General features: G+C 38.7%; 2 pseudogenes; both read left to right on the top strand.

Moving 5' to 3' along the window:
- Positions 1–620: 620 nt before the first annotated feature.
- On the top strand, positions 621–688 carry LOC138848210 (U6 spliceosomal RNA; annotated as a pseudogene).
- Positions 689–13,475: 12,787 nt separating this feature from the next.
- On the top strand, positions 13,476–14,212 carry LOC138848209 (high mobility group protein B2 pseudogene; annotated as a pseudogene).
- The last annotated feature ends 253 nt before the right edge of the window (positions 14,213–14,465 follow it).

Here is a 14,465-nt window from a genome sequence, read left to right as displayed (position 1 = left end):
CTAGTGATGAAATTGGCAACAGAACATTATGAAAGTTTAAAATTACAAAGAGAAATTGTCTATAATTAATAGATTCAAAATTTGACAATCAGTGAATATCATTATTAGTCATTACCAACAACAGTTATTGATTTGAAAGGCAGAGTGACAGGAAGAGGGAACCACTGTTTCACTCCCCAGACACTTGCAATAGCCAAAGCTTGACCAAGCCAAAACCAGGAACTGGGAATTCATTCTGGATGTCCCATTTGGGTGCAAGGACCCAAGCACTTCTGCCATCCTCCGTCTCCTCCCAGGGTGCACACTAGCAGAAACTTGCCTCAAAGCAGAGAAGCTACCACTCAAGCCAGGCATTTGTATATGGGATGTGGGTGTGTGGTGGTGATAGCAAGCCCTCATAGATAAAAAAAAAAAAGACAAAGTTATTTCTATGCCAAGGAAATTACTCTGTAGTCTTTCTCTTATAAACTACGTATTGCTGAACCTAGATAATGTTGCCTTTATTTAACAATGACATGAAAATGTCAGTTGAGTTGGCTTTCCTGAAGACCTTGTTTCTTGAATATTAGTGGCTAGCTGAGATAAATTCTTTTCATCTCTTTCTCGCTTCGGCAGCACATGTGCTCACTTCGGCAGCACATATACTAAAATTGGAACGATACAGAGAAGATTAGCATGCCCCTGCGCAGTAAGGTTTCTTTACCTCCCTGTAGACTCTGCTCTCCAGAGGTGAACAGGGTCCTCTAAACCCACTTGCTGCACACACAAACACCTGAGTGTTGTATTCTCCCACAGGTGTTGGAGACTGATATGGTGCTCTGATTTATATTTACATAATGGCTAGTGACATCGGGCATATTCACATGTTTTGACCATTTACATTTCTTCTGAGAAATGTCTATTCAGATGTTTCTTCACTGTATTTTTTGGAGTTTTTCCAATTCATGTAAATGTTCTGGAAATCTGTAAACATTCAGAGTTTTAATTTTTCCTGCCATCTGTTCATTGTATCTACACTCTGATGTTTACTTTGTTGTGAAGAAGTATCTTAGTTGGATATACTCAAATGTCTCTGTTTTTATTTTTGTGACTATTGCTATTGGAATCTTACCCAAAAGCTATTGTGTGTTGACAATATTTAGAGTTCCCCTATGTTTACTTGGGTTTGGGTCTTATGATTACATTTTAATTCACTATGAGTTCACTTTCACATAGTGTAAGAGATGTTGGAGTCTCTTTTCAGGCTTCTACATATGGATAATCAAGTTCCTCTGCACCACTTGTGAAAGAGATTCTTCTTTCTCCAGTTCATTTTAGTTCCTTTGTTAAATATGAGTTGCTGGTAGAAATTTGGGTTTATTTCTATGCTACCAAGTCTTTTCCATTGAACTATGTGTCTGTTATTATATCAGTGCTAACACTTCTTCTTTTTTTTTTTTTTTTGCAGTTTATTTATTTGAAAGGCAGAGTTACAGAGAGGTAGAGGCAGAGAGAGAGAGAGGTCTTCCATCCACTGGTTTACTCCCCAAATGGCCACAATGGCCGGAGCTCTGTTGATCTGAATCCAAGTGTCAGGAGCTTCTTCCAGGTCTCTATGCAGGTGCAGGGGCCCAAAGACTTTGGCCATTTTCTACTTTTTTCTCAGGCTATACCAGAGAGGGGTATAAGAAGTGGAGCAGCTGGGAAACATACTGGCACCCATATGAGATGCCGGCACTGCAGACGGTGACTTTACCTGCTTTGTCATAGTGCTGACCCCTGTAATATGTCTTAAAATATGGTGTGATGTCTCCAGCTTTTTTTTGCTTTATAATATTGCTTTAGATGTTAAGCATCTCTCATGTTTCTATGTGAATTTTAGCATCATTTTTTCTAGCTCTGAGAACATCGTTGGTATGTTGATTGGGATTGCATTGAATTTGCAAATTGCTTTTGGTAGTATGGATATTTTGGTATTATTCTTCCCATTCACAAACATAAGTTTTCTGTGAGACTGTCAAAAAGCCTTGACAAAAATTGGACTTTATTACACAAAAATTCATCACTTTTTGGGATCATTTAAATCCATAATTTTGCACTAATATTTGATAAATAATTAAAGACTTTGAGCATTTTAGTAGGAGAAATTAAAATATTTATCAATTTCTTCAAATATTGTTTAGATGTGATATTCAAATATTGTTTAGAGCCATTGTCTGTATTCCCTCTAAATTAGGATCTTTTTGCTTTTTGCCTGTTAAACTTGTCCCTTGACTCAACAACCCTTTTTAATGTAATGTAAACTGAAAATGTCATTTCATAAGCTAAAAAAAATGACAAAGAAGGAAAAAGAAGGGAGGGAGGTTGAGTATATAATTATGTTCTCCGAATTTTTTCTATAAAACATATTGAATCATTTAAAAGCTAATTAAAATTAAACTCAAAATTGGACCATTATGACCAATATTTAAAACAAGTGATTAAAAACTATAGATGTCTTCAATTTTGATTATCATTCTTCTTTAGAATATCTGAAAGAAATCCGGTTTCTCACTTTAAAATATACCAGTGTGTTAGAATTGAGTATTAAATGACTTTGTTTAAAAGTGTTATTTAATCTATTGCTTTAAGTAGTAATACTATGGCCATTGTAAAACAAAATCCTTATCATTTTTCATAAAACAGAAAGGGCCTTTAAAACATCATCACTAAAAATATTAAGAGACCTAAAATATAACATTCTTAAAACCCAAGTGATACCATTCAAAATTTTCAAATATGCAGGGATAGTTCGTGTCAAGTAACTAAATAATTGTTAAGTGTATATATGGAATAGCTTCTATAAATTCTTTTGGCAAGGGCTGGCACTGTGCCATAGTGGGTGAGGCTGCCACCTGCAGTGCTGGTATTCCATAGGGGCATCAGTTCAAGACCTGGCTGCTCCACTTCCTATCCAGCTCTCTGCTATGGCCTGGGAAAGCATTATAAAATGGTCCAAGTCCTTGGGCCCCTGCACCTGTATAGGAGACCAGGAAGAGACTCCTGGCTCCTGCCTTCCAGTCAGCACAGCTCCAGCCATGGAGGCCAACTGTGGAGTGAACCAGTGAATGGAAGACCACTCTCTCTGCCTGTCCTTCTCTCTGTGTGTAATTCTGACTTTCAAATAATATAAATAAATCTTCAAAAAATTCTTTTGGCAAATAGATGAAGCTACTTGTTATACATTTCAAATAAATAGCAAACATACTAGAAAAATATATTGAATAAAATTTAAGCAACTCATAGCTATACACAGAAATTTCTCACCATAACAACATAGCAACCACTAAATTTCCAAATTCAATTTTCCACAACTTAGAATCTTTAACTCCAGAAGGAGTACAAAATTGACAGAACAGTGGCCTATGTATCAGGATACCTAATGCTAATACAGAATTATCCCTGCCACAACTTACCTATGTGACCTTGAACAGTTCACTTAACTTCTCTGGGCTTGGCATTTAGCATCCTCATGTGATAAAGGAGGCTTGGATAAGATCAGTTGTACTCTATCTTGAGACTTCAATGATCTCTCAGTTTCCAAACAGGCACCTTAAGGGAAAGTAAACCTTTAGATCAAAGCTTACATTTTTAAATATAAATATATTTTAAACTGTTTCTACAACTAGTACAAAACAACACATTCAAATGTGTACCATGCCACTTTTCAATATTTGGGAATAATTAATGCATCATTTTAGAGCATTGTCTTGAGGCCAGTGCTGTGGTGTACCTAGTAAAGCCACTGCATGCAGTGGGGGCATCCCATATGGAGGCCGGTTCAAGTCCAGGCTGCTCCACTTTCCATTCAGCTCTCTGCTATAGCCTGGGAGAGCAGTAGGAAGTTGGCCCAAGTCCTTGGGCCCCTGAATCTGCATGGGAGACCCTGAAGAGGTCCTGGCTCCTGGCTTCAGATTGGCATATCTCTGACCTTTTAGGCCATCTGGGGAGTGAACCAGCAGATGGAGGACCTCTCTCTCTCTCTCTCTTCCTCTTGTTCAATATCTGTGTAACTCTGACTTCCAAATAAATAAATAAATAAATCTTTTAAAAAATCAAAAGAATATTGTCTGGCACACAGTGAACCACTAAGTACAAGATATTATTAGTAATATTAGATTGAAATATTGAAATAAACTAGGCAATAAGCCTTAAGATGCAAATTAATACCAAGAAATATAATCTCAAATTTCTGTGTTCAACAAGGTAGTCTCTTTTCACTACTAACTTTATACTAAATAAGATATTTTGATATTTTGTTAAGAGTAAATTTATCGGGGGCCAGCGCCGTGGCTCACTTGGTTAATTCTCCACCTGTGGTGCTGGTATCCCTTATGGGCAAAGTGTTCTAGTCCTGGTTGCTCCTCTTTCAGTCCAGCTTTCTGCTATGGCCCAGGAAGGCAGTTGAGGATGGCCCAAGTGCTTGGGCCCTGCACCCGGATGGGAGACCAGGAGAAAGCACCTGACTCCTGGCTTTGGATGGGCACAGCTCCAACTGTGGCAGCCATTTGGGGACTGAACCAATGGAAGGAAGACCTTTCTGATTTCTCACTGTATATAACTCTACCTGTCAAATAAAAAAATTATTAGTTTTTCATAAAAACTGCAGTATTGAAAAAGTTCTAAAATCCCTCTAATTCTAAATGTCTGTGACTGCTAACTCATTAGCACATATTGCATTCTTTACATCTGGGTAATCATGACAATTCACTTTTAAATGATTAACAGATCTGCTGTTATATATAAATACATGCTTTTCCGAAAATCATACAATAAGCAGGCTACATACTTTACTTCAAGTAAAACTGCCATATCCAGTCCTACAATTGTAAATAAGACAGTTTCAATTGTTCAGCATTATCAATTATAAATTCCAATCGTGTAGCAATACTCATAAGAATTTAGGGGGCCGATGCTGTGGAGTAGCAAGTAGAGCTGTGGCTTGCAGTGCTGACATTCCAATTGGGTGCCAGTTCAAGTCCTGGCTACTCAAATTACTATCCATCTTTTTAGGCAAGTAAGACTTACTATCCAGCAGTAGAGGATGGCCCAGGCCCTTGGGCTCCTGCACCTGCATAGGAGACCCAAAAGAAGCTGCTGGCTCCTGGCTTTGTATTGGCAGAGCTCCAGCCATTGTGGCCAAATGGGGAGTGAACCAGTGGTTGGAAGACTGCTCTCCCTCTCTCTCTCTCCTTCTCTGTGTAACTCTGACTTTCAAGTAAAATAAATGAATCTTTTTTTAAAAAGGATGAAATAAAAAGGAAGATGAAGATTACAAAATTGTTTAATTTTTTTAATAAATATAAATTTCCAAAGTACAGCTTTTGGATTACAGTGGCTTCCCCTCCCCAAAACATCCCTCCCACCCATAATCCTCCTATTTCCTGCTTCCTCTCCCATCCCAGAAGATTACAAAATTGTATGAAGGACATTTGTACAGTAAACAAATATACTGATTTCCAATGCAATATTTGAATACTTGAAGCAGGAAGGCTAAGTACTTCTTTGCCAAAATAACATGTTTTGTCCAGTGTAAAACCCATTTGCCATCCCAATACACAAAGGGATTTGGGGCAAGAAGGAAAAAAGAAGTCCACACATGCAGAAATTTTAAGCAAAACAAAATAGAGAATGTATTTAGTTTCATGAAAATCACACAAGAATTAATAGTATTCCACCCATTTCCAACAAATATTTTTAAGTTTAATGAATCAATGAATTTTCAGTTACATAGCAGAAAACTTCTACCCTCTCCCATAAAACTGAAAAAGAAACTTTTTAAAAGTAAAAACTGATGAAAGAATTCTGCAATACATGTTAATGTTAAGTAGCCCAGCAGAGTTTATTTAGAAATACAAACACACACACAGAAAATAAATACATTAAAATCTTACTGAATAGTCCAGTAATAGTTCAGGATCCAATATGTGTGCAAAAGATTCTGGATTTCCCAGTCACTTTGTATAGGAAATGATGTGCTTTGCTATGTAGCATGTACCTTTAGATTCCTGAACACCTCCACTTTGCTTCTTACCCTGAGTCCCAGCAAATACAGGAACACAGCTGTTGAGTCATTCATTTTCTGGATTTGGGAATATCAAAGAATTAATGAGTATAGAAAGTTGTACAGCAAAGACCAAGAATATCCAAGGGAGTTCAGGAAAATCAATTGAACAAGTCAAAATACTATGAATGTATACTGAATGCTCTGTTTTTAATATGTCTTACTTACCTAAAAAGACATGAGGGCTATTGCTCTCTCTCTTAATACAACTAAGGAGAAGATATCACCAATGCTCAAGAAAAATGAATACACAGCAGAGCTAAAACAAAATCCCAAAATTCCAAAATAGAAAAACTGGATATGCACTCCTTACACACACCCTGAAGTGGCAATGAAGTAGAACAAATCTAAAATTAGAAAAAATTCTTTTTTTAAAGATTTATTTATTTATTTTAAAGTCAGAGTTGCACAGAGAGAGGCAGAGAAGAGAGAGGGGTCTTCCATCCACTGGTTCACTCCCCAGTTGGCTGCAATGGCCAGAGTTGTGCCAATCCAAAGCCAGGAGCAAGGAGCTTCTTCCAGGTCTCCCACATGGGTGCAGGGGCCCAGGACTTGGGCCATCTTCTACTGCTTTCCCAGGCTTTAGCAGAGATCTGGATCCATATGAGCTGCCAGCACTGCAAGTGGTGGCTCTACCCACTATGCCACACCACTGGCCCTGAAAATTCTTGTCAAATTAAGAACATTTAACCTTTGTTTTAGAGTGCATTATTAAAATATCTAAACTGGGGGAATACATAATTTCTTTCTTTAGAAATCAGAAGAGAAAAAGAACACTTCAAGCCTACTGTGACACCACACAGAAGGAATGGAGAATCATGACCTCAATTAGCCTAGGGACAGAATAAAAGGGAGGGAAATAGGAACAACAGAATTAAGATGAATAAGCTTTGAGAGCTGAGGGAATCTGAATGTAAAGAAAAGGCATGCAGTTAACTGAAACAATAGAGATAAGTCTGAGAGGAAAAAACATTGTTAAGTCATATTAATGGGGCCAGAGCTGTGACTTAGTAAAGTAAAAAAAAAATCTCAAATTTGTTTTTAAATTATATAATTAAAAAAGATTAAAAAAAGATGTTCAATCTTAAGTCTCTACAGCATAAGATATACATCAATTTTCCCAGGTTCTATTTGCATTTATTAACAAAGTTTCATGGGTATAATCACTAAAGTGGCTCCAATAAGTCTTTTTATAAAAATTATTTTTTATTTTGACAGGCAGAGTGGACAGTGAGAGAGACAGAGAGAAAGGTCTTCCTTTTTCTGTTGGTTTACCCCCTAGTGACCGCTGCCGCCAGTGTGCTGCACATGGCGCTGATCCAAAGCCAGGAGCCAAGTGCTTCCTCCTGGTCTCCCATGCAGGTACGGGGCCCAAGCACTTTGGCCATCCTCCATTGCACTCCTGGGCCATAGCAGAGAGCTGGACTGGAAGAGGAGCAACTGGGACAGAATCTGGCTCTCCCAGCAGGACTAGAACTTGGTGTGCCTGCACCGCAGGTGGAAGATTAGCTTATTGAGCCATGGCGCCTGCCTCCAATAAGTCTTAACCTGGGATGCAACTAAATTTAACAAGGATACTCAATAGGAATTTTAGAAGAATTCCAAAATATGTATCAGAATAAAAATACTTTACTTGGTACATCTCATTTTAACTATACTATTGTCTAAATTTCCAAATGTCAGATGTACTAAAAAAATCCCCAAAGCAGCAGAGTTGGTCACACATGATGAGGAATAAAATAAAGAAAATGAGAATTCGCAGATCCCAGATTAAAATAACCAAGAAGGCCCAATAACAGAAAACTCAATGTCTTCATACACTAACATTTATTACCTCAGATTTATTTAACAAAAAGGTGATTATTCCAGCTACATCCCATTAGGTAGCCCAATTTTACCTGCTAAATCCATTTAAAAAAAGCACCTCATGATATATTACTAAAATCATATTGCTATATGCCATCCACCATGTCCACTGTACCTTATACCTAATGTTAACAGATTTGATGAAAATCAGTAGATAAATGATGTGTTTTAACCAAGTGTGGGAAATGTCTTTTGTTCAACATTTTTCCAAAAACCCCTCAGTCTCAGTTTGCCTTCACATTGAAAAGACACTTCTGAGGTTTACTAATCAGTCCAGCTTCTTCGGGCCTCCCTCCAATGAAAGGGGCTAAAATCCATCAAAATAAACTCTAGGCACTGTCCTTGTGCTCCCTGTGACTTTTTCACTCTAGGGGCTCACAAACCTTCTAAATTCTTTAGATCACCTGTGATGTCCATTAGTTCTCAAAGACTATGATGCAAGTAATTTCCCCTCTTGGAACCTTGTTATTAACTGTGCTGTATGAGAAATGAAGTCTCCTACACACCTTGTGCTTACGATTCTCCAAACCATGTTGCCTGCTAGGACTTTGGCCATGAATATAGGACAGCAATACCTGAACATGATTACTGAGATCTCCTTAATAAAGGATAGACTGGGGCCAGCACTGTGGTGCAGTGGTGTAATCCTTTACCTGCAGTGCTGGCACCCCATATGAGCACCAGTTCTAGTCCCCATTTCTCCTTTTCCCATCCAGCTCTCTGCAATAGCCTAGGAAAGCAGTAGAAGCTGTTCCAAGTGCTTTGGTCCCTGCCAAAATGTGGGAGACCTGGTAGCTCCTAGATCAGATTGGCCCAGCTGCAGACATTGCAGTCATTAGGGGAGTAAATGAGCATATGGAAGACCTTTCTCTCTGTCTCTTCCTCTCACTGTCTGTAAGTACACCTGTCAAATACGTAAATAAATTCTATATATATATTTACATTTATTTATATATATTTATGTATATAAATATATTCATATATAAAATATATTATGCTTTATCATATAATATATTATATAATATATAATCATTATAAACAGATAATATTATATAATTTACTATAACTATTATATATATTATATATATATATATATATTATTGAGATGACTTCGATAGCCAGAGTGTGGCCAGGTTGAAGCCAGGAGCTCCTCCTCCAATGTGTGTGGCAGCAACCCAGGCACTTGGACCATCTTTCACTGCTTTTTCAATCCATTGGTATGGAGCTGGATCAGAAATAATTATATATTTATATATAAATAAATTCATATATAATATTTATATAATTATATATTATATATTTATGATAATTATATGTAATTCCATATTATGTATAGAAATATATAATATATATTATAATATATAAATATATATACGATGGATCAAAATGCCGCATTCTCCATTTGGCAGAAGAGACAGGCTCCAATATCTACTGTCTATGTCAGTATGTCAGTATAATGCAGGAGGTAACCCCTCTACCAAATAAGAAAAGCTATTTCAGTTCAGCTGGACATCATTCTGCTGACTGTTGACCTTATTACTGTTAGTCTGGATGCTTTCATTGGTTGCAATCCAGAGACCCAATTTTCCCATAGATATAAACATCAGCAAACATGAAAATTTGGTAAGAAAAGCTTAAACTGAGAGTTATGATTAATAACTATTTTAACAAAATTTCTCAGAACCCATCTAATCCACATCTTGGACAATTGGGAGCTGTTGTACTTAGCCCACCCATAATCAAAATGGATTCTAAATCCTTCAACTGCAAGGAGAGTATCATAGACATTAATGCTCCAAACGGATCCAGTTCCCTGCTAATGTGTCTGGAAAAGCAGCACAGGGTGACTCAAATATTGGGGCTCCTGCACCCATGTGAGAGACCTGGAAGAAGCCCCTGGCTCCTGATATCAGTCTGTCCTAGCCACAGTCATTGCAGCCATTTGAGGAGTGAACAAACCAGGAGGAAGATTTATCTCTCCCACTCTCTCTTTCTAGTGCTGCCTTTCAAATTCATAAATAGACCTTTAAGAAAGTCGATCACTTCAACAAATTTGCCATTGCTCAGTCATGATGACTTTTACTACCTTAAATTCTTTTTCAAAAGATTTATTTATTGGAAAGCCAGAAAGAGGAGCTGGTGGTTGTGGTGCAGTGGACAAAGTTGCTATCTGTTACATTGCCATCCTGTATGTGCACCAGTTCAAGTACCAGCTATTCCATTTCTGATCCAGCTCCTTACCAATGGACTGAAAAAGCAGGGAAAGTTGGCCCAAGTGCTGGGATGCTGCCACGCACATCGGAGGAAAAGCTCCTGGCTTCAACCTGGCCACACTCTGGCTATTAAAGTCATCTCAAAAATGAATTAGGTGGTGGAAGATTTCTGTCTCTCCCTCTCTCTGTAACTCTTTCAAATAAGTAATTAAATATTTTAATATGATAAAAAATGGCAGAGAGACACAGAGACAAAGAGAGAAGGAAAGAGAAGCAGAGAGATATCCCATCTGCTGGTTCACTTTCTATATGGCTACAACTGTGCAAGACCAGGTTTCAAGTCCCCATTGAGGTTACAGTTCTCCAAATTAGATGACAAGAAGGAAAGAATTTGAGCTATTATCCATTTCTTCCCAGGGATATTAACATGAAACTGATTTGGAAGTGGAGTACCCAAAACTCAGATTAGCACTGCAATATATGATGCGGGCATCTGTTGTGATGGTTAACAAATTGGAAAACCTAGAGGAAAAATCAACAGATTCCTGGACATACACAATATACCAAAATTGAGTCATGAAGACACATAGAAAAGCTAAACAAATCAAAAACCAAGACAGAGATTGGATGAGTAATAAAGACCATCCCAACAAGGAAAAGTCCAGGATCAGACAGCCTCACTATTGAATTCTACAAGTCTTTTAAAGAACTAATGCTTCTCAAACTATTCAACACAATTGAAAGAGAGACAATCCTCTCAAACTACTTCTATTAATCTGACAATGACTGATTCTATCATTTATTTATACATAATGTTGAGAAAATCAGAAGTATTTGTTAGGACTTCTGCTAAAATGCACTAGATTTATAATTTTTAAATACATCTTTCCTAGATGTAATGCAGTCCTTTGCTACTTTAGAGTATCAGAAATTTAAAATGTTGGACTGGTGCTGTGGTGGAGCAGGTTAACACCCTGGCCTGAAGCTCCAGCATCCCATATGGGGGCCGGTTCAATACTCAGCTGCTCCACTTCTGATCCTGCTCTCTGCTATGGCCTGGCAAAGTAGTAGAAGATGGCCCAAGTCCTTGGGCCCCTGTACCGATCTGGGAGACCTGGAACTAGCTCCTGGCTCCTGGCTTCGGATCAGCACAGCTCTGGCAGTTGCAATCAATTAGGGAGTGAACATCAGATGGAAGACCTCTCTCTTTCTCTCTGGCTCTCCTCTCTGTCTGTAACTCAACTTGTAAATAAATAAATAAATAAATCTTTAAAACAATTAAGAAATTTAAAAAGGGAAAGATTTTTAAAAGATGTATTTATTTATTGTGAGGCAGAGTGACAGATATAGAGAGGAAGAGAAAGAGAGGTCTGCTATCCACTGGTTCACCCCTAAATGGCCAGAATGGCTGGAGCTGGGCCGATCTGAAGCCAGGTGCCAGAAGCCAGGAGTCAGCAGCTTCCTCCAGGTCTCTCACATGGGTGCAGGGGCCCAAGCACTCAGGGCATATTCCACTGCATTTCTAGGCCATTAGCAAAGAGCTGGATTGGAAGTGCAGGAGCAGGGACTCAAACTGGTGCCCATGTGGGATGCTGGTGCTGCAGGTGGATGCTTAATCTACTATGCCACAGAGTGGGCCCAGGGAAAGGTTTTAGAAGACATCTTTCATGTAGACTAGGCTGCAATATTGCAAGGTAAGGTTTAGCTTTTATTTCCACACATCAGTATTCATCTTTTAGCAACTATAAATACTGAATATCATACATATAGACATAAATATAGGTAACTGCAGATTTTGTTGTCATTCTTTCTAATTCTCTTTTAATGTCTGCTAATAGGCCATCTTATGGATTATTATATTGATGTTACCTGTACACAACCATCAGGCATTTCCACTGTTGAATGTGTTTATGTGTACAGGTAGTTTTGTTTGTGTGTACATGAATGCACATTTGATGGAGATAGCACTGACAGTAATACTGTGAGAACTCCTAATGCTGATTTCAAACTTTCTGTCCTCTGCAGAGATGGCTGTCATTGAAGTAGACCACAGGGACCCTTTTGCTGTTGTGAACTGAAATGTGCCTCCCTAAAACTCAAACACTGAAGTGCTAACCACCAACATAACTCTACCTGAAGAAAGTGCTTTTAAGCAGATCAAATGATAGATGTGTCTGTCACATCAGAGAAGGGCTTCTGGAAAAATCGAGCCTATTAGCATCTTGATCTGATATTTTCAAGCTCTACAACTCTGAGAAGTAAAATTCCATGATTTACATCATATTCTCTGTGCAAATTAGCAAATTAATATATCTTAGCAAATTAATATATCCTCATTTCTGCTAGCATTTTCTGCTGTCATCTAGAAGGTCCTTGTGATTAGCAGAGAAATATAGAAAGCAAAAACTATGATTTTAGATTACCAAGTATCTACTAACATAAAAAAGATATCCCAGAAGCAACCTACTACCATCCTCCAGGACCCAGAAAAAAAAAAAAAAAAAAAACAGGAATGAGTCAAGTTGTGGGGCAGTAGAAAAGTGAATAATGAAAGATCACAGCAGAAGTAAATAAGGAAGGGTTTGATGCTGTGGTGTAGTAGGTTAATGCCTTGTCCTGCTGTGCATGCATCCCATATGTTGTTGCTAGAAGACCAGGTTCTCCACTTCCAATCCAGCTCCCTACTAATGCACCTGGGAAATTGGTGGAAGATGGACCATGTTCTTGGGTGCTGGCACCCACATGAGAGACTTGGAAGAAGCATCTGGCCTTTCAAATAAAGAAATCTTAAAAAAATAGAAGCAGTGTTAGCACTGTTGGAAAAACAGACACATAGTTCAATGGAAAAAATAGGCAGCTGAAATAAACTGACTTTTCTACAGCCAACCCCTATTTAATAAAGGAAATAAAACAAACAGGAGAAAGAAGAATCCCTTTAGCAAATGGTTTAAAGGAAAGTGATTATCCATATGTAGAAGCCTGAAAAGATACCCCAACACCTCATACACTATGTAAAAGCAACTCAAGGTAAATTAAAAGTCTAAATATAAAACCAAAACCTTGAGAGCTTGTTTTGAGGTTCTAGCAGGGGAGCGCAGCTACTCGTATACCCTTGACCGAAGACCAGTCCTCCTCTAGCGGGGAAGGTCGTCCTCTTCGACCGAGCACACAGCTTCGGGAGGGACGCACATGGAGTGGTGAGGGAGGAAGGGGACACCCGCCTAGCCAGCCAGATCAGCCGAAGCAACCCTGGCGATCAATGGGGTGACAGATGTCGCAGCCAGATCGCCCTCACATCCTGAGTTCACGCCGGAGCTGAGGGAAGGAAGCAATGCCGTCGGATCTGGCCGCTCTGCGGGAGTCTGAGGAACAACTCGCACCAGGTGGCCGCCGTTCCGTTGTCATGGGTAAAGGAGACCCCAACAAGCCGAGGGGCAAAATGTCCTCCTATGCCTTCTTCGTGCAGACGTGCCGGGAAGAGCACAAGAAGAAACACCCTGACTCTTCGGTCAGTTTCACAGAATTCTCTAAGAAATGCTCGGAGAGTTGGAAGACCATGTCTGCAAAGGAAAAGTCCAAGTTTGAAGATATGGCAAAAAGTGATAAAGCTCGTTATGACAGGGAGATGAAAAATTACGTTCCTCCCAAGGGTGATAAGAAGGGAAAGAAAAAGGATCCTAATGCTCCTAAAAGACCACCATCTGCCTTCTTTCTCTTTTGCTCTGAACATCGCCCAGAGATCAAAAGTGAACACCCTGGCCTGTCCATTGGGGACACTGCAAAAAAATTGGGTGAGATGTGGTCTGAACAGTCAGCCAAAGATAAACAACCATATGAACAGAAAGCAGCTAAGCTAAAGGAGAAATATGAAAAGGATATTGCTGCATACTGTGACAAGGGCAAAAGTGAAGCGGGAAAGAAGGGCCCTGGTAGGCCCACAGGCTCAAAGAAGAAGAATGAACCTGAAGATGAGGAGGAAGAAGAGGAAGAGGAAGAAGATGAAGATGATGAGGAAGAGGATGAAGATGAAGAATAAATGGCTATCCTGTAATGATGAGTGTGGAGTGTGCGTGTGTGCTCAGGCAGTTGTTTTGCTAAGAATGTGAATTCAAGTGCAGCTTAATATTAGCTTCAGTATAAAAAAACTGTACAGATTTTTGTATAGCTGATAAGATTCTTTGTAGAGAAAATACTTTTTTTTAAAAAATGCAGGTTGTAGCTTTTTGAGGGGCTACTACATACAGTTAGATTTTAAAGCTTCTGATGTTGAATGTTCCTAAATATTTAATGGTTTCTTTAATTTC

Source organism: Oryctolagus cuniculus, unplaced genomic scaffold (assembly GCF_964237555.1).
Source record: "Oryctolagus cuniculus unplaced genomic scaffold, mOryCun1.1 SCAFFOLD_66, whole genome shotgun sequence".
Taxonomy (NCBI): domain Eukaryota; kingdom Metazoa; phylum Chordata; class Mammalia; order Lagomorpha; family Leporidae; genus Oryctolagus; species Oryctolagus cuniculus.
The sequence above is the reverse complement of the archived record's forward strand: the minus strand, read 5'-3'. Positions and strand labels throughout refer to the sequence as shown.